This window comes from Myxine glutinosa, chromosome 2 (genome assembly GCF_964187855.1).
Source record: "Myxine glutinosa chromosome 2, kmMyxGlut1.1, whole genome shotgun sequence".
In the NCBI taxonomy this organism is placed as follows: domain Eukaryota; kingdom Metazoa; phylum Chordata; class Myxini; order Myxiniformes; family Myxinidae; genus Myxine; species Myxine glutinosa.
This window is the reverse complement of record NC_136262.1, coordinates 83450473-83470427: the sequence shown is the minus strand read 5'-3', so window position 1 is coordinate 83470427 and position 19955 is coordinate 83450473.

The following is a 19955-nucleotide window of genomic DNA, read 5'->3' as shown; positions in this document are numbered from 1 at the left end:
TGGGATGACGTACCTCCACACCATGCCAGGTTGTTTTATTATTTTTATTGTGGAAATGTTTGGATTGTGAGACGCATCATGACGTGGGTGTGACATTGTGCTTTGTCGTTCCATCTCTTCCTCCTTATGAGGATTGATGATGAATTGGGTGATGGCAAATTTTGGCTATAGGGATTGTGGAGACGAATTTGGTATAGGAGAGATATGGGGAAGACGTGACAGTAGTGACGAATTTGTAAATGTGTAGATTTTTGTAAATATGGGGTAAGGGCAAGGGTAGAGTAGGTGACGGGGGTGGGTGACGTATGGTAGGGACGAGCTTTCTCACTTCGCTCTCCGTACGCACTTCGCCTTGCATTGCCTTGTTTGAAGTGTACCCTTGTGACCTTACCCCTCGCTCATCTGTCTTCCCCCCCTTTGTCTCCCACATGAGCACTGTGCGCCACTGGGTGCCGAGGGGAGCGTGCGTGAGTCCACCATTATGCGCCCGGAACTCCCAGAACCAGCTGTCTGCATCGATGCACCACATTATGGACCACATGTCTGTGGCCGACCACCACTGATGGACCCCATGGGTTGGGGCATGGCCCCTCTGCTGGAACCGGCCATGAAGACCAGAAATCTTGCTGGCGGACCTTGATCACAGGGCACCGATGCCCCACAGGTGAACCACACGTCGGCCCCCCTGTGGGCCATAAATAAAATAAAAAGGGACACATTGGGTGCATTTTTTATTGCAAATAGGCCGCCAGCAAAGGAAGATGACAACAACTGGAAAATAGTAAAAGCCAGCAGAGGGAGCCGAAGAGCAAGAGACCACCTGCAGGGTTAGGGGTTGTTGATTTATTTTATTGATGAACAGTGATGACTGTGCACCGATTGGTGCTTGAGGGTGTGTTGGTGCGTTTATGGGTGCTTTCATGGTGCATTGATGCAGAGCAGACTGTCTCCCCCCCAGAAAGAACAATCACAGGTCCTGGGTTGCGTTTTGTAAATAAAGTAGTGTCAATTGTAAATAATGCTCCCCACCGTCAATGTATAGTTTGAAGACCATTCCGCAATTCGGTTAGCTGTGGGCGTGAGTCTGTTAGGTAGGGTGCAATGGAGCAGCGGGACATATTTATTTATGTTTTAAAACTGTCGCACTCAGGGTCAGGTTAAATGTAGAGGGAACTACACCTACGTGTCACACTAAATTAAAGTGATAGGCCCGGGACGTGCCTAAGAGGAGGAGGGTGCAGTGTTGCGGGAAATGAGGATTGTGTTTTTTTGATTGTGTTGTATTGTATTGTAAATGGTTATGAATTATTGTTTAGTCTGAGCCCTCCTTGCTCCAGTATGTATAAAGGTCAAAGGGCGTTCCGGTAGTTAATTCCATAAAGCATACATTGAAGGACACTATAATATCCCTGTTCAGTAGTTTATTTCCTTATTCTGTGTGTTAGGGTAAGGCTGTGTCTCCCATTAATTTAAATACTCCATTGCACCAAGTGAAATAAGATAGATTCCCTTCATTCTTCATTCCCATTCCCAAAAACCTCCCTTTCCCCTTTCGTCATGGCCAAGCCAGTTTGTTACAGCTGTGGGTTGTTTTCGCCTCCAAAACCACCATTGAACATGTGCTCGGGTCGGGGAAGAAAGGCGTGCCCGCCTGTCGTCATCAAGGGCGGAGCCAGAGGGTCGCACAACCAACCAGGGCCGAGGTGAGCACACCGATGGGCGTGTCCTGAAGGCCGGCGGCTTAATCGCCAGAGGCGCTATAAAGGCGCGCGCGCAAGAAGTTGGAGAGAGCTGAGTTGTGTGGTGTGGTTTTGGTCAGAGCGGGGGTTGGTCGTCAGTGGTAGTCAGTGGTTGCGTTGAGTTGTCGGTGGTGAGGAGTGATTGGACTAAGCAAGAGAGAAAGAGTCCTGGAGTTAGTGAGAGAGGGAGAGAGAACCCGTCACGCCAGACCCCCCACCAGCAGCGTTGGCTTGGCTCCACCAAGCAGCTCCGACCCGTTACCCCGCGCACACGACAGGATCGGTGGCATCGGCGGCCGTCGAGGTCCAGCCCGACGTCCCGTGCGGGATCAAGCTCCAGCCAGCTCCGGATCTTCCTCTCCCTCTAGCCACACACCTCCCTCCTGTCATTCCTGCCTGCAATTTCCCCATTCGTGTACGTGAGTTTGTTCTGTGAGTTTTGTCCCTGGGGATTTAGTTAAGCTTGTATAGTTAAGCTAGTAATTTTCACTGTGTCACCTGCTTTTTCCATGTTCCCTGTACATAACCGTGACTGCTCCTTTTGCTTGTGTGTGTAAATAATAAATCCCGTTACTCTTCTGTACGTCTTCTTCTTCCTCTTTACATTCGGTCGCTTTAGAGTTTTCCATATTGAATAGCTGTGGCGCAGTCCAGCCAACGTTGGGGAAGGGTTAATCGGGGTAACTGTTAGGACGCGGGGCCTCCGCTCGGCAAACATAACATCCTTAACCGCGGACCGTAACAATACATTGGAGGTGCATAAGATTGTGAATCAAACGATGACGGGTGAAAGAAACTCCTAATGAACGTTTTAAATTTGTTATGCATACTTCCGCATCCGCAAGATGGCTGCCTCCACTGCGCTTCGGATTCTCGAGCCAAGGCATAATCAGGTTTTCAACATAATACGTACTCGTTTATTGACAACACCGGCTTCGCCGGCTATTACCAACTCACGGTCTGAGGTACCAGCGATTCAAGAGATATCCATTTTTTATTTATTTAATATTTTCGTTTAATTAACGATATCTGCCAAACCACGTGCCCTATCGCAAATTCCAAAAGGACATTTTAGTAGACTGATATGCTGAACAGATTTGTGAAGTTTCCCCTCGATTGGATCAAAAATGAGGGAGGAGCTCGGTTTTAAAGATTCATGCTTAAAAACGTCATAACTGAAACCATCAGTAATTTATTATATTTTTCGGTTCACGATCAATGATCGATGTGCATATATATGTTGCTCGGCTTGGCTCCGCCCCTCCGGAAAGCGTGCGCTGTGTCGCGCTGTTGATGTTCGTGAGACGAGGCTGAGGGCGCGCGGTGCAGCTTGAGGAGAACTCGAGAATAAACAAGAGATATCCATTTTTTAAAATATTTTCGTTTCATTAACGATATCTGCCAAACCACGTGCCCTATCGCAAATTCCAAAAGGACATTTTAGTGCTGAACAGATCTGTGAAGTTTCCCCTCGATTGGATCAAAAATGAGGGAGGAGCTCGGTTTTAAAGGTTCATGCTTAAAAACGTCATAACTCTGAAACCATGTGACGCATGACGTCACGCTCTTTGACTTTTTTGTTCGTCATGGGTATGCGATTCTGCCTGCAAAGTTTGGCCTCGATCTGTTCAGCCATTGCAGAGAAAAAGGGTTTTTTGTTTTCATGAAAAACAATATGGCGGTCGAACCACGTGACCTGTGACGTCATAATTACGATTAAAATATTCTACAGTCCGAGTCCCTCCTATGGTGAAAATTTGATCTCAATCGGTCCTATTATTGCAGAGAAATTGGTTTTTAAAGGAAATTCAAACTTAAAATGGTACCGAGTTAAGGATCATCATAATTATCAGAATTACCAAAGTTCAAAGTGCCATAACTTTGTCAAAAATGATAGAAACGTCGTGAAGTTCGAACTTGACCTGTAACTTATCATGAGGAAACCATGTGCCAAGTTTGAAATCATTAGCATTAAGCGTAAAAAAAAGAAGTCCGGAAAACTGTTCTTTGCGTGACGGCCTGACGGACGTAGGGACGGCGTGCAAACCTATAGTCCCCACCGGTGTACACCGGTAGGGGACTAATAACAGTAATGACTAAAGCAGGAAGAGATGGTTTTTAGGGGGGAAACATGAAATGCTGGTGTTGTGTTGAAATAAAGGAATGTGAGAGTGTAAAGCAATGGCTGCAGAAATTGTAAATGCAGTCAGTGGCTGATTTGAGAAAAGGTGAAGAGGAAGAATAGTCCAAAATAATTTATTCATTTTTAGTGATATCGGCTAAAATATTTTTGCTTTTGATGGATTTTAGTGCCTAAATGTTAGATTACTGTTGCAAACTATATACCTATATGTTTTCTTAACTTCATTTCAGGCGGATAGTAATGTCATGAAGTTAATGGTTCCATCCGAGGAATGCCCTCCGTCTCCTTCACATTACTTATGATGCTATTCCGACGCCGACCGCGTGGGGAGGATTTTATATACCACCTGTGAGTAAGGACGGGTCATTCCGCTCTCTTGTGTCTTCGAGTTGGTAAGATTGTTGCAAGACCTGGTTTACATTTGCTAATATCTCTGCAAAGGTGTAATGGTAATGAAAGTGCTCAGAGATGCTTGCTTAATAGCTATTGTGTTCTCTTTTGGAGATCAGTTGCATTCAAGTGAATAAAAGCTCACGCTTTGGAGGTCTTGGTGAATCGTTTCATTTCACCACATTTTTTTTCACTTCGATTCCTACGCTTGGAGCCATGGAGAAGCTGTTTTGCCTGGAGGTATTCTCAGGCGACCCTCAGGCTACGAACGCCGCAGACCAATGGAAATATTGGCACAACTCTCTTCTGCACTACGCCGCGGCGGGTCCGGATCTCACCGAGCCACAGCGGCTATCGATTCTGACCTGTCATGTCAGCCTCCTGGTCTACGGGTACATATCCCACTGTGCCACCTACGATACGGCAGTGGCGACGTTGCGTGGCATATATGTCCGGCAACAAAGTGCATTGTACGGACGACACATGTTGGCTACACGACACCAGGAAGCTTCGGAGAGCCAGGAGCACAACATCCAAGAGCTGATACGCCTGGGGAAAGGTTGTTTGATAGAGGCTCGAACCGCTGCGGAGGCGACCGATGACTTGATGCGCGATGCATTTGTTGCGGGGATCTCGTCGCCGGCCATCAGACTATGGTTGCTGGAGGAGACCACGTTGACCTTCCAACAAGCGTGCGACAAAGCACGCATTCTAGAGCTGGCAGCCGCCCGTGCGGAGGCATACGGTGGATCCTATCTCACAGCAGGGGCCGCTGCCGCAGCACGGCCGGAGTCGACCGCATCGCCCAAATGGGCGCTCGCGGAATCTCCAGACGACGCTCCGGCACCGATCACTGGAGATGATGGGAATCCGAACGCCGCAGCTGCAATGCCAAATGTTATTTTTGTGGCAATAAGAGACACCCTCGCTCCGTGTGTCCACCAAAAATTGTGAATGTCATAATTGTGGGAAAAGAGGACACTTTGCTAAAATGTGTCGGGCGGCTAAATCTAAGTCTTCCCGGGGCTCGAGTCTCGCAGGTACGCACACCTCATGGCCGGCGCGAGGCGTGCGCAGCGCCGTGCTACCTGTGCTTGTGGAAGGGATCCGCGTGGAAGGGCTTATCGATACAGGTAGTTCCTCTAGTTTCGTTAGCCACACTTTGGTACGACGTCACGGCTGGTCGATGGGCTAGGATACCCGACGAATTTACCTGGCTTCATCCGGACATAGCGTATGCACCAAAGGCGTTTGCTCTCTTAAATTCGTCATCGATGATAAACTGTATGAGGATGTGAAACTCGCCGTGATGCCGGATTTGTGCGCCGACATACTGCTCAGTCATGACTTCTTGAGCCGGTACGGCCGGTTGGAGATGCGCGTGGGAGACGGAGAGAATACTCTTTCGGTCTGCAGATTAGCCGAGATGGCCATAGATCTGCCTGCGCTATTTCCCAGCCTGACGGCCGATTGCCGACCAGTAACTGTGAAATCTCGCCGGTATACTCATATCGACGCCGCCTACATCGCCGAGGAGACCGAGCGTATGCTCCGAGAGGGCATTATAGAGCCGAGTAGATCGCCGTGGAGGGCGCAGGTTCTAGTCGTACACTCTGACAATCACAGGAAACGCCTGGTCGTCGATTACAGTCGAACTATAAATAAATTTACGCAATTGGACGTGTTTCCTTTGCCGAAAAATGATTGCCAAATTTAGGGTCTTCAGCACTTTGGACCTTAAATCAGCGTACCATCAGATTCCAATCAGGGAATCGGATAGGCCCTATACAGGATTCCAATCGGGTCGACGGCTGTATCAATTTCGGCGAATCCCTTTTGGAGTCACAAATGGGGTGGCGTGCTTCCAACGCGCCATGGACGACATCTTGGTTAAAGAGAATTTGCGAGACGTCTTCGTTTACGTGGATAATGTGACAGTCTGCGGACATACCCAGGAGGGGCACAACGCAAACTTGAAATGATTCTTGGAGGTTGCGCAACGTTATAATTTAACCTTCAACTGTGAGAAATGCCACTACGGTGCAAAAACAATCGATATACTTGGTTACACAGTGACCGGCGGGGAGATAAAACCTGACGCCGAGCGCCTCCGACCTTTGCTAGAAATGGCGGCACCCTGTGATCGAGCGTCCCTGAGGCGGTGCCTCGGGCTTTTCGCACATCACTCAAGATGGATCCAAGGCTACTCAAGAGAAAATAAGACCTCTGGTGGACTGCAAGGTCTTCCCTCTGACGCAGGACGTGCTAGATGCTTCTCAACTTCTGAAGGCAAACATAGCGAGGGCCTGTGTGACCTCCATTGATGATAACCTCCCGTTTCTCGTCGAGACAGACGCTTTGGATTGTGCGATTGGCGCTACCCTAACGCAAAATGAGCGACCTGTGGCATTCTTCTCTCGGACATTGACCTCGACCGAACGCAAACATTCGGCAGTGGAAAAGGAGGTGGCCGCGGTGGTCGAGTCGATCAGGAGGTGGCGCCATCTTCTGCTGGGCAGGAAGTTTGATCTCCTGACAGACCAACAGTCGGTGGCTTTTATGTTCGGCCACAAACACCCTCAACGTATTAAAAATGACAAAATCGCACGATGGCGTGTCGAACTTGCCGACTACTGCGATGACATGATCTATCGCCCCGGGAGCGAGAATGTGGTTGCCGACGTGCTCTCTCGCCCATCGGTTTGTGTTGGCATAATGTGAGGATCTAAAGCGCATCCATGACTCATTGTGTCACCCCGGGGTAACTCGATTCGCTCATTCTGTGCGCTCTCGCAATTTGCCATTTTCGATCGACGATATCCGACGTCTATGCCGCACCTGCTCTGTATGTGCGGAGTTGAAACCGCGATTCTATAAGCCGCCGGAGCGGGCGCTCATTCAGGCGACGAAACCATGGCAACGATTAAGCCTTGATTTTAAAGGGCCTTTACCAACGCCAAGTGCGCCTCGTTATCCGTTGACAGTAATTGATGAGTTCAGTTGCTATCCGTTTGCCTTTCCGTGCTCAGACATGACGTCAGCCACAGTTATACGATGCCTGCGTCAGCTGTTCGTTCTGTTCGGGTATCCGGGGTTTGTGCATTCAGACCGCGGGGCTGCGTTCATGTCACAAGAGGTTCGGACCTTCCGAATAGGCCTCGGAATCGCCACCAGCCGCACTACTCCATATCGCCCCGAGGCGAATGGCCAGGTGGAAAGATTTAATCAAGTCATCTGGAAGGCCGTGGCGCTGCACTTACGTACGCACTCAATGGGGTTGCACCAATGGCCTCAAGCCGTGCCAGAAGCATTACATGCGATTCGGACTTTATTATTCACGGCCACCAATCAAACTCCCCACGAAAGAATGTTTCATTTTGAACGTCACGGCGCCAACGGTCCATCGATGCCCGGTTGGCTTGTCGAACTCGGGCCCACGTATCTGAAGTGAACGGCGCGACAAAGCAAGTATGAACCGGCGGTGGATTTGGTGCAGATAGTGCAGGTTAATCCGCAGTATGCGACCGTCCGGCTGCGAGATGGTCGGCTTTCGACCGTGTCGGTTCAGCATTTAGCCCCGTGCGGAGACGAGGACACCCATCGTAACTTGAACTTGGAGGATTTGCCTACCGAAATGGGGGGTTCCGTTCCGGGCACCCCTCGGGCGGGTCAGGGTCCGTGTGACGTTACACCGCTGGGAACTGCTGCAGGGGATTTCCCGAGCTCGCCGTGTCCTCCGTCACCGCCGTGTCCTCTGTCCCCGGACAGTGCGCCGGGATCGCCCTCAGATCAGACTCGTGCTGGCTGGGACGGGAATGCGAACGGATCGCCTACCTACCGGACGCGTGCGGGCCGAGCGTGCCGTCGATCCCAATGCTTGGATTTGTGACGGTGTGCTGGGTTGCTTAATTAATCTACTATCTTCAACTTGTACCTTATATTGATAGTCCGCATGCTAGCTGAAACTTTAACGGGGGAGAATGTCATGAAGTTAATGGTTCGATCCGAGGAATGCCCTCTGTCTCCTTCACATTACTTATGATGCTAATCCGATGCCGACTGCATGGGGAGGATTTTATATGCCACCTGTGAGTAAGGACGGGTCATTCCGCTCTCTTGTGTCTTCGAGTTGGTAAGATTGTTGCAAGACCTGGTCTACATTTGCTAATATCTCTGCAATGGCGTAATGGGAATGAAAGTGCTCAGAGATGCGGGCTTAATAGCTTTTGTGTTCTCTTTTGTAGATCAGTTGCATTCAAGTGAATAAAAGCTCATGCTTTGGAGTTCTTGGTGAATCGTTTCATTTCACCACATGTAAATGTACACAAATGGAACATCGAGATAATGAACGATCCGATTCTGTAAATACGGTCCATGTTCACAAATTTGCTTAACGATGCAGTTTGGGTTGGAAATTGTATGACGCCACCACGTTGGCTATTTACGTTGTGGTATGATGCCACCATATCAGCTATCGATATATCGACATCGTTGCCATTTGGCTTTGTATCCTGGGTGGTCGTGAAAAAAAAATCGCCATTTTGTCTACTTACATTGGCCTATACCCTGTGTTGTCCAATCCTTAAATCTATCTATAATTCCAGTAATCTCTGTCTGTCTGTCTGTACGTCTGTACGTTTGTCTGTGACCGCTGTTTCTCGACAACCACGGGTCCGATATACTTTTAACTTGCCAGGTATATTGCTGGGGACCCGAGGATGTGCCTTTTCAAGGTTTCATATTAATCGGACAATTACTTACCGAGCTATGTCCAAAAAACGATTCAACCAATCAGAGAGCAGCGAACGATCGCGTGTGCCGAACGTGGCGGACACACTCTGCCTCGGATGGCACATTTGAGAGCGTATTCATTTATTTCACGTTTGCAAACTATGTTGGCGTTAAACTATGTTTTACAACTAATAAAAACGAATTTGCGATTCATTCGCTTTCCTGCGCGTTTGTGCACGCGATGGCGATTTCTTTACCAAACTCCGGAAGCCGTTCGCTTTGGACCAAACCATTTCATGTAAATAGAGGGGGGGGATTGTCACCACTCGCAAGCCGTTCGCTTTGGACCAAACCATTTCATGTAAATAGAGGGGGGGGATATAATTTTAGATATAGATATAGTACGGGCATGCCCTAGTATATGCAATCTCAGTGCAGGACTAGGTAACATAATCAACTCGAGAGTTCATTCGAACATGTTACCCCACGCAGTGTTCAAGTTTATCCTTAAATTTAAATAATATAATGATTTTAAAGATCGTTTAAAAAATATTCCAGAAGTTTAGTGCCTTTGAAACATTCTTATACAAACAACACCCTTATACACCACCTTATTTAACATTGTCAAGTACGTACTGCTAAATGTAAGGGTTTTCAAGATGCAAATAATGTGATTTGTGTTCTGCAGTGTTCAAGTATATAATTCAATTTAAATAAAAGAAAAATTGTAAAAGTCGCATTACAAAAATTAATTCTGGAATTTACTGCCGTTGACACAATATCTTTTACACCACCCTAACACGTTACATTAGTTATTTGTGCCTGTTTGTGTCCTTTATAATGTCCTTAAAAACAGTACGTTTCCTGTTTGGAATGATTTTCAATTTTGTTTGACTGCCAGGCAGACAGAGTGAAACATCATCTCAGTTCTCTCTGCGCATGCGCAATCTTGACGAATTCGGAGCCAAAGTACTGTTAAACTGCGGGTTTGTATAAAAAGGTGTTCCTCGATCATAAATTGATGTTTGTAGACAGACAGATGGGTGGATGGACATGAACCAATTGCATAACCCCACATTTTGCTTCGTGTGCACTGGGTAACAGTTCTGGATGTTTTAGAGAGTCTAATTAACCCAATCTAGATCGGATGACCCAACTTTTACAGTGATATCATGGAATTAACAGACAGACAAGCAAAACAAGAAAGACGTCACGCAGAGCACGATACTTGCAAAATCCACCCCCCCCACCAAAAACATTTGCCATGGATACATCAAATTGTTCGTTCAATTCAGATTGAAGTTGATGATCTTAATCAAACTTGGTTCAATCGAACGGAAATTCATTATTTTTCATATGAAAATCAATTTTAGAAGTTTGACCTTGAGTTGACCTTTGACTATTTGACCTCAAAAATAGTTGCTTTCCCAATTCACTGAGGCACTATGCAATTGGTGTTTAATCTTCAAGTCAATCGGATGGAAATTGATAATTTTTCAGATGAAAATTGATGATTTTAGAAGTTTGACCATGAGTTGACCCTTGACCTTTTGACGTTAAAACAGTTGGTTTCCAAATTCAGTTACTCAATATGCAAATACTGTTCAACTTTCAAGTCAATCGGATTAAAAATGACAATTTTAGAAATTAGACCTCAAGATGACCTTTGACCTCAAAATAAATAGGCTTCTTCCTTATGACCAACTCTACCATCTGGTGAAGTTTTGTGAAGTTCGGTTTAAAATTGTGACCTGTATGCGATTGACAGACAGACAGAATAACGCACAAGACAAACCAATATACTTGAAAAATCTTCGATTTTGCAAGAAAAATGGAGTGACAAAAATAGCAGCTTTGTGTTCGTGTCATTTTGGCTGATGCGAGACTGGTTAGTAAACATGCCTCATGTGGACCAAAAAACTATGAACAGACTGGTGAAGACCAAAAAGCAGACTGGCGAAAAAAAGTGACATGAAAACTGGAAACTTCCAATGCTAAAGCAAGAATATCCATACACTGCAAATGACAATGAAGGAGGAGAGCGAGAGACAATACCGTTTAACAACAGAGATAGAGAACCTAAGAATGGTAACATGGCAACGATCGATGCGGGATGAATGGGTATCCTCAGGGGTGCAGCCATCTTGGGTTAAAGCAGTTGCAAACTCGAACGGCACTCAGTAGAGAGCATACCTCCTCCGCCTGGTGAACAGTTTACGTTTTGTGTCAGAGTAGACCAGAAAATCACAATATAGAATCACATTTAATCAAAATCAATCACAGGAATCACCATCCATAACTTTTTGAGATATCCTGCTATGTATGTATCGCTTTTGGCCCAATCTCCCCAATGGTGAGAAATCACCACAAAAATTATAGTAGCCGGATCCGAATCCGGATCTTCACCAAAATCTAATCATTTCGTCCTTGTCACATACGCTATACATCTCTGCCAAATTTCGTCCGAATCCGTCCACAACTTTTTGAGATATTTTGTTTACAGACAAATGGACAAACAGACAGACAGACAGGGGTGAAAACATTTAACCTCCATCCACCGTTGGTGGCGGAGGTAATAAATGTTCCTTTTTCATTAATCGTCCAACACTTTCTAAAATTATAACACCAAATCATGATATTTCATGAGAGAAATTTCACAATGGCTTTAGGGTAGATTTTACCAAAGTAGGTGGTATGGTGGAAGAGGGGTGAGAATAGACGAGATCATCAGACATGATGAAATAATAGGGTAAGCTGAAACTTGCACAACAATTTGAATTGAGAATCCAACTATATTGCAGATATTCTTCCATAACCATGTTTCCACAAGCTCACTCAAATGGAGGTTGTAAAACCACAAACCAATGACAGTTGCTAAATTGAGGTAACCAAAAAAAGCTGCTTGACAGATAGCAGCCAAAAGCTGTTAAAACACTGCTATGATGTCATTGGAGGGTCGATGAGAAATGTCCTACAAAAGCAAAATCACCACCATACTTACCACCCTGCTGGTCTCTCCCTCACCTAACCTTGATGCATCATCCTCCTGTCCACACATCTTCTATCTGCTTCTCTCTTTTATTTACATGGTGTGTATTTGCATCCTGGTAATCTCTTGACTCTCTTGACCATCTACTCATTCTCTCCTTCTTTTTGTCCATGAGTCTTGACTTGTGGATAAAAATAATGACAGCACAAAAGCATTTCACACACAAGTCAAAAAAGAATAAGTAAGGATGTCTTCCATTTTGTACATCTTTTGTGATGAACTCTTTGTAAACTAGAGGAAGATACAATCACAAGATGTTACACACCGCAATCATTGGGGCTGCATCATGTTAAAGTATGACTAAGTCGATAATGTGCAAAGAAAGGGCTGTCAGATACCTAAGCAACATTCATTTCCTTCATGAAAAGCAACAGGTATTCAGAGGCTGTATCCCAAAAAGCAAGTTTGTATCATTAAATTGGTTAGGATTTGCTTAGGAGTTATTCATATTGATAATGACCAATATTGCTGGAAATACATGTCGCCACCATATGATACTGCCCTTGGACAACCTAAAATATATTGAGGACCTTAGGCCCTTCAGCAGTGCTACAAATTTCCCTGCAGGAGGTAGGGGGCAGTAAGATAAAACAATAAAATAAAAACACACACACATACACATACTGACACACATACACACACACACATACAAACATAAAAACACACACACACACTGATACATACACAAACACACACATAAATACAAACACACATACACTGATATACACACATAGTAACACACATGCATACCACCCCTCCCCCAACACGCACACATATGCATGCGCGCGCGCGCACACACACACACACACACACACACACACACACACACACACACACACACACACACACACACACACACACACACACACACACACACACACACACACACACACCATATTAGTCGCTATCAACATGAAGCAATTGCTCATCAATTTATCCCGAGTTTGATTCACATGAACTATTATTTATATCTCCACTACCTGAGGATTATGCATTGAAGCATTCATTGTCTGCCAGGGACAGGCAAGATATAAATTCTCTGCTGCCAGGTAGAGCAGGTGTTTTGATGGCCTGTCAAAGGATACGTCAAAGAGCAAATCCTCACCAGAAATATTTTCATTTTCATCTGAGCCCCAAGTGAGCAGAATACTATATCCACTGATGGTAAACACATGGTGTGGGTGCAGCTGTGAAGCAGACGTCACTTGGTACTTCCCCTGTTACCAAAATGATCAAATTACCGTACAGAAGCTGTCTCTCTGTAGTGCGCCTTGTTTGTGCAGTGAAGGATGGTACGCTTTGCTTTATACGCCTTTATTGTGGGCTTCCAACCATGAAACAAATGCTTCTTCTTATCTCTGGCACTGTGTGCATACTTCGTATAGCATGTGGGCTCTGCTCTCAAGGTCCCAGTCATTGGACAATGAACAAATGCTTTACGTCAGCGCTGTGCATGTCAGGTACGTTACATATCGTTTTCAGGAAGATGCAAGGCCAATGATTGTTCTGCAAAAAATTTGACTTTGTAAGAAAACAAATTCTGGCTTTCAAATAGGATATAAAGGTGGCGATCATGGAGAATTTTAAATTGTCATGAGTTATGTGGGGCATGTCAAAGTTTTTGGGAATGACAACCTCACAATAGTATGACAAATGTCAATATTATTTTTATTATTCAAAATATAAAAACAATATATATTGTTGCGGTTTTGGGAAACCACTAAAAAGTAATGGCAACCACCATGCAGGTCCCTTACAATAGTTATTTCATAGCAGACCATTATCTTGGTCCCTTTCCCTTATTTCGGGTTTTTATGTCGTTATGTGTTGGGGAAAGGAAAGACAGGTCCTCCAATCATAAGGAATAATTTGCCAGTCAATGCACCAGGCTCAAAGGCACACCAAGCACCAGGTGAAAGTCACTTTGGGGGAGCTTGTGGGGCAGAGTAACGGGCTCCACCAATCGGGAGCCAGGACACCTCCAAGATTCCTCGGCGAAGGTGAACAAGGAGATTGAACACGTTTTTGCAGACTATGGACCTGCCTCTCTCTGCTGGGTTCACTGAACTAGTTTTTGACTCTCTTCGGCCTGGGACATTGTGATCTTGCCACTGAGCACATGTGCTCCTCTCTTGGGCCTGGATTGTTGAGCTAGCACATGCCTGCATTATTGACTCTCTTGGTTTTTGGACACTGTGGACCTAGCACGTGCCTGCATTATTGACTCTCTTGGTTTTTGGACATTGTGGACCCAGCACGTGCCTGCATTACTCTCTACTGGACCTTGTGGCTGAACACATTTTATTGGCACTCCTCTTCACTTTGGACTTTGTTCATTCAGCATGTGTTCATAGTCCTCTGCTGGCTGCCGGATTCCCTCTCAGTGCACGTGTGCATGACCTCGCCTGCCCTTGTTCGTGCTGGGACTACCTGCTCATGTTTGCGCTGGGATTGCCATTACCTGCTCGTGCTACTCGGTGGCGACACCGGGACGGGGGAGTCGCGAGAAGGGGCATCTGGAACATAGTGGCCTTTGTCCGAACAGTAATAGGTTTCCAATGTTTGTTCATCCCCCTCCCCCTACCCCATGAATGTGTGCTCAGTGCCCATGTAAGTGTTTATTTGTTGCAATTGCTAATTAGTAAGGCATAGTATTTGTTGTAAGGCGAAGAATAAGCTAAGTTTCTGCTTCTCGTCCCTTTTTCCTTCCTAGTGAATATTTACACTGTAAATATTTGTAAATAAATCAAATGGTTAATACGTTTTCCTTTTCTCTCTGTCCATGAATGTCTTTTCCTCCATTGTTCCGCCATTGCCCGCACCCAGGTTAACAATCAGCCAAAATGGAATTAGCATTACCCCGGCGGTTACCAATGGTTTTCGCTCGGCCATCTAAAGTGGTATACCGCCGGAGGATACGGTGCGTTAACCGATTGGGACCGTCACAATCGTCACATGGTACAGGTAAAGCCACCGTGCGACGGACCAATTGGCGTTTGTAGTTGCTGGTTCGCAACCTGCTAAGAACAAAGTTATTCATGTGCGGCACCTGCAGATCTGGTAAGTTCGGGAGGGAATGGAGGTTAACCCGCTCGTAATGAACCTGAACCCCGGGCCATAACATATTCGGTGTTGAGGAGTGGGATTCCTGTCCGAGCACCGTAACACATTGGGGCTGGGAGTGGGATTACTGTCCAAGCACCGAAACAATATATATACAGAGCGTATCAAAAAAAAGGTAATCCGAATTCAAGGGGTTAATACGCAAAGGTTATTTATTTTGACAATTTACATGTGGTTTACTAATTAAGAGGAGCCCGCTTGGAGTTTGCAAAAAAGAACCTAAAGGACTCTCAGACTGTGAGAAACAAGATTCTGTGGGCTTTCATGTGTCTTTCACTGAGGAGAGGCTTCCGTCTGGCCACTCTGCCATAAAGCCCAGATCGGTGGAGTGTTGCAGTGATGGTTGTCCTTCTGGAAGTTTCTCCCATCTCCACACAGGATCTCTGGAGCTCAGGCAGAGTGACCATCGGGTTCTTGGTCACCTCTATTACCAAGGCCCTTTTCCCCCGATTGTCCAGTTTGGCCGGGCGGCCAGCTCTAGGAAGAGTCCTGGTTGTTCCAAACTTCTTCCATTTAAGAATTATGGAGGCCACTGTGCTCTTGGGAACCTTCAATGCAGCAGAATTTTTTTTGTAGGCTTCCCCAGACCTGTGCCTCGACACAATCCTGTCTCTGAGCTCTGCAGGCAGTTCCTTCGACCTCATGGCTTGGTTTTTGCTCTGATAAGCATTGTCAGCTGTGAGACCTTATATAGACAGGTCTTTCCAAATGATGTCCAATCAATTGAATTTACCACAGGTGGACTCCAATCAAGGTGTAGAAACATCTCAAAGATGATCAAGAGAAATAGGAGGCACCTGAGCTAAATTTCAAGTGTCATAGCAAAGGGTCTGAATACTTATGTCAATGTGATAGTTGTTTTTTTCTTTTTAATAAATTCGCAAAACTTTCTAAAATCCTGTTTTCTCTTTGTCATTATGGGGTATTGAGTGTATATTGATGAGGGAAAAAATGAATTTAAACGATTTCAGCATAAGGCTGCAACATAACAAAATGTGAAAAAAGTGAAGGGGTCTGAATACTTTCTGAATGCACTGTAGATCAAGGCAGATAGTGTTAATGCTTCAGGAATTTAGTGAGGCCTCATCGAGAATATTGTGTACAATTTTGGTCACCACATCTCAGGAAGGACATGGTTGCCAGAAATGGTTCAGTGTCGGGGAATTACATTGATTCCGGGTCTAGGTAGACTAACCTATGAGGAGCGGCTGAAGGAGACAGGACTTTATACAAGTACATTAGGAAGGGTACCAGGAAGCTTGGTACCGACGAGGTCGGCAAATTGAGTACCAGCTTGCTGGGATGAATGATCATGGTGTGTACCCCAGTTTAGATTAGGTGCACCGTATCCCTGCGCATCATAAGAGCGTGACCAAGGGTTGGCGTCAGGAAGGGCATCCGGCCATAAAAACATTGCCTCAAACAGGGAACCATGATTGTCATGGGGCCCGCAAGGCTAACCCCCGCTCTCGCGGGGAAAATGGCCTTAAAAACGATCATTCATTCATTCATTAGGAAGGAGAAGATCTAAATATAGATGCTTAAGATAACTAGAACGGCACTCAGTGGAGAGCATACCTCCGCCAGGTGAACAGCTTATGTTTTGTATCCTAGAGTAGACCAGAAAATCACATTACAGAATCACATTTAATTAAAATCATTCGTCCACAACCTTTTGAGATATCCTGATATGTATCGTTTTTGGCCCGATCTCCCAATGGTGAAGAATCACTTTAAAATTCTACTAGCCGGATCTGGATCTTCACCGAAATTGATTCAATTCTTCCTCATCACACGCACAACCTGTCCACCAAGTTTCGTCCAAATCCGTCCATAACTCTTTGAGATATCCGTCCATAGCTTTTTGAGATATCCTTCTGTATGTAGGTTTTAGCCCTATCTCCAAATGGGGAAGAATTACTTAAAAATTAAATAATTTTCATATCCAAATCCATATTCAGATCTTCCCCAAAATCGAATCGATTCTTTCTTGTCACACACACAACCTGTCCACAAACAACAACACAACAACATGCATTTTAAGGCCATTTTCCCTGCGAGAGCGGGGGTTAGCCTTGCGGTCCCCATGACAATCTTCTCCATTTTGCCCTATTTTCTGCATCTCTCCTTGTTAACCCCCTTGCCCGCATTTCTTCTTCCACCATCTTTAGCCAAGTCTTTCTCGGTCTTCCCCATCCTCTACTTCCTTCTACATTAATTTCCATCACTCTTCTCAACCAGTCACTTTCATCCTTCCTCAACACATGACCAAACCATCTCAACCTGTTCCTCTTCACAGCATCAATCACAGGCAATATTCCCATCAACTTTCGCAATTCATCATTTGTCTTCCTCTCTCTCAACGATACTCCGCACATCCATCGAACCATTCGCATTTCCACCCTTCCCAGCCTTCGTTGCTGCTCTACGTTCATTACACATGTCTCGCTCCCATAAATCATAACACTTCTCACACATGCAGCATACACCTTTCCCTTCAGCTTCAGCGACACTCCCCTCCTCATCAGCACGCCACTCAGTTCCCGAAACTTCTTCCATGCACATCTCACTCGAGCAACCGTTGCCGAGTCTGATCCACCTTTTCCATTCAGCATGTCTCCGAGGTAGCAAAATGTTTTCACACCTTCCAGCTTCACGCCGTCTCCAAGATCCAACTCAACATTTCCTCCATCTGCAGCTCCCTCTGTGCACACCTTACATTTGAATGTAGCTGCCACACTGGTAAATGACCCTCTCAGACCACTACATTTTTGATGAACCCACTCAGCGCACATTGTACATTGAATGGAGTTCACTCCGACACCCTTCCTGCACACAGCACACGGCCACTTCCCAGTTCTTTCCACCTCACCACATGCTTTACCACTTGTCATCACCTTCGTCTTTCCGATATTCACCTTCAGACCTTTTGTCTCCTTACATTCCTTCCACTTGTTCATCTTTTCCTTCAGTCCATCCATACTTTCCGCAATCAACACCAGATCATCTGCATACAACAACTCCCACGGTAAACCCTTACACAAACGTTCATTACACATGTCTCGCTCCCATAAATCATAACACTTCTCACACATGCAGCATACACCTTTCCCTTCAGCTTCAGCGACACTCCCCTCCTCATCAGCACGCCACTCAGTTCCCGAAACTTCTTCCATGCACATCTCACTCGAGCAACCGTTGCCGAGTCTGATCCACCTTTTCCATTCAGCATGTCTCCAAGGTAGCAAAATGTTTTCACACCTTCCAGCTTCACGCCGTCTCCAAGATCCAACTCAACATTTCCTCCATCTGCAGCTCCCTCTGTGCACACCTTACATTTGAATGTAGCTGCCACACTGGTAAATGACCCTCTCAGACCACTACATTTTTGATGAACCCACTCAGCGCACATTGTACATTGAATGGAGTTCACTCCGACACCCTTCCTGCACACAGCACACGGCCACTTCCCAGTTCTTTCCACCTCACCACATGCTTTACCACTTGTCATCACCTTCGTCTTTCCGATATTCACCTTCAGACCTTTTGTCTCCATACATTCCTTCCACTTGTTCATCTTTTCCTTCAGTCCATCCATACTTTCCGCAATCAACACCAGATCATCTGCATACAACAACTCCCACGGTAAACCCTCCTTTACGTTCTGAGCCAGCACCTCCATCACAGCTACAAATAGTAGTGGACTTAGTACCGACCCCTGATGCACTCCCACCTTCACCTCAAACTCACCACTGTTCCCGTCCTTCGTCCTTACAGCTGTGCGCACTCTTTTGTACATTGCCATCACTACTCTGATCAACCATTCCTCCACTCCTAACTTCCTCAATGCCCATGTCAATACTTTGCATGGAACCCTATCGAATGATTTCTCCAGATCAACAAACCCAAGAAACAACATCTTCCTCTTCTCCATGTACTTCTCCTGCAACTGCCTCACAATGAAAAGCGCGTCTGTCGTTCCTCTTCCTGGCATAAATCCAAACTGCATTTCGTCGATCTTCACTTTCTTCCTTATCCTCCTCTCCAACACCCTTTCCAATACCTTCATTCCATGCTCCAATAACTTTATCGCTCGGTACGAGCCACACTCCAGAGGGTCACCTTTCCCCTTGTATAGAGGGACGAGGGTACTCAGTTCCCAATCCACTGGAATGCGGCCTTCTTTCACCACCAGATTACAGATCTCTGTCATTCTCTTCACACCCCAACTTCCTGCTGCCTTCAACATATCTCCCACAACTCCCGTCGGCCCTCCCGCTTTTCCACTCTTCATTGCTTTTATCGCTTCCTCAACTTCCTTCTCAGTTATCTTCTCTGCCGGTCCTAAAACTGGGTTACTAGTCAGGTTCACTATGTTTTTTCGTTCAAAATCATGGTAGATTAGCAAATCTATACATTTTTGGAAACGTTATTACATGGAAAATCTGAAAATCAATGTTTACATTTGCCAATTCCGACCAATTCGATTCGACCAATTCGACCAATTCGACCAATCGACCAATTCCATTCGACCAATTCGACCATTCGACCAATCGCTTCGATCGACCATTCGACCATTCGATCAATTCGATCGATTCGATTCGATTCATCGAATTCGATTCGATCGACCATTCGACCAATTCGATTTGCCAATGAATTTGACCGACCTTTGCTTGTGTGGAACGGACTGTGAAAACGATGCGGACTATATTGTCGGATACGACACACAGGACAGTGATGACGAACTCTAAATGACATATTCTGTAATCGTGTATGTTTG